Source organism: Octopus bimaculoides, chromosome 23 (assembly GCF_001194135.2).
Source record: "Octopus bimaculoides isolate UCB-OBI-ISO-001 chromosome 23, ASM119413v2, whole genome shotgun sequence".
In the NCBI taxonomy this organism is placed as follows: Eukaryota; Metazoa; Mollusca; class Cephalopoda; order Octopoda; family Octopodidae; genus Octopus; species Octopus bimaculoides.
This window is the reverse complement of record NC_069003.1, coordinates 30,381,116-30,382,606: the sequence shown is the minus strand read 5'-3', so window position 1 is coordinate 30,382,606 and position 1,491 is coordinate 30,381,116. Positions and strand designations below refer to the sequence as shown.

Below are 1,491 nucleotides of genomic sequence, written 5' to 3'. Positions count from 1 at the left end.
TATATATATATATATATATGCACATATATAAACGATGCTCCAGAATAGCTATAACGAATGTGTATATATGTATATATGTGTGTGTGCGTGTGTATGTATGTATATTCTCACATATATACGTGTGTGTAAGGAGGGGAGGATAAGCGTAGCGAAAACAACAACAAAAACATATTAAAAAGCTAGGATCAAGTTGTGACCGCTCAGAGAAAGGTAGAGTTAATTTTGACGTTTCGGATAGTGTTCTTCTTCGGGACACAATAGTGTAGGGTAGATAGAGAATGAAAGATGAGGAAATGATGATAAGACAAGAATGCAATCAAGGCAAAAAAAAAGAAAGGTGGCCGTGTGTAAGTTGTAAATATAAATTTACATGTGTGGGAGAAAGAAATGTTGATGAGGGCTGTGTTATCATTTCTTTGATAATTTGTTTATTTAGAAATAGAAAAAACAAAAGTATTTGGAGTAGAGTGGTAACGTGTTTTATTAAAACAGAGTCCAGCTGATCTGTCTATCTATCTATCTATCTGTCTATCTATCTATTTGTCTATTTATCTAAATCACTAAGACACACACACATACATTAATTGATAGACAAACAGATACAAAGATATTGATAGACAGATATAGATAAACAGATCGATATAGATGGATAGATAGATAGATAGATAAATAGGTAGATAGAGATTGACAGACAGATATTGACAAATAGATATTGACAGATAGACATAGAGTTTGGTAGACAGCTAGATGTAAATAGATAGATAAATAGATAGATAGATACATACATACATAGACAGATGGATGTATAGAAAGATAGGCAGGAAGGTAATTATAAACGCATACACAGATAACATACATAAACACACACACACACAGATCACCACGTTCCACCTAAAATAACCCGGGTGGGGGCGGGTGGAAACAAACGAAACAAGAGCAACGTTATAGAAAAAACAACAAATCCCAAATTTCTATTGTACAACAAAACAAAATAAAACAAATATAGTAAATTAAGTACAATAAAACTATTTACTACAAAACAAAGTAAAAAAGACAAAAATTCTTACCTGAAAGTGGTAAATATTAAAAAGACGAAGACGAAAGTAGCTGTAGTAACAATAATAGTACAAATAATTGCTAAGTACTCGAAATACTTAATTTAGTAGTAGCAATAGTCGTAGTAGTAGTGGTAAGCTCCATGCTGATAGCGGTTGGTTCATGTTTTCTTTCTTTCTTTTTTTTTTTTGTTTTCTTTTAAAAGAGATTTGTAAAATTTCTTGCCTTGTAGCAGGCTATATATATATATATATATACATATGAGCGACTGCTTTTGTGTATGTGTGTGTGTGTAATCCCTTTTTTATTTTCTGTTGGGGCTGTTTGCAGAATTTTTTAAAGATCCGTCATAATAAAAGAATAATATATCGTTAAGCGCAATCAACACAAGAATAGACGAGGCACCGCCACCGAGGTAGGGGTACCCCCCACCGC

The 1,491-nt window shown here is 32.7% G+C and overlaps 1 long non-coding RNA gene across 1 annotated transcript in view; it reads right to left on the bottom strand.

Moving 5' to 3' along the window:
- Positions 1 to 1,485, bottom strand: part of LOC106883804 (uncharacterized) — a 162,067-nt gene extending 160,582 nt beyond the window's left edge. Inside the window, exon 1 of the long non-coding RNA XR_001411158.1 lies at positions 1,068 to 1,485. This is a non-coding gene — a long non-coding RNA (uncharacterized LOC106883804). The remainder of the gene's footprint in view (positions 1 to 1,067) is intronic.
- Between the last annotated feature and the right edge of the window lie 6 nt (positions 1,486 to 1,491).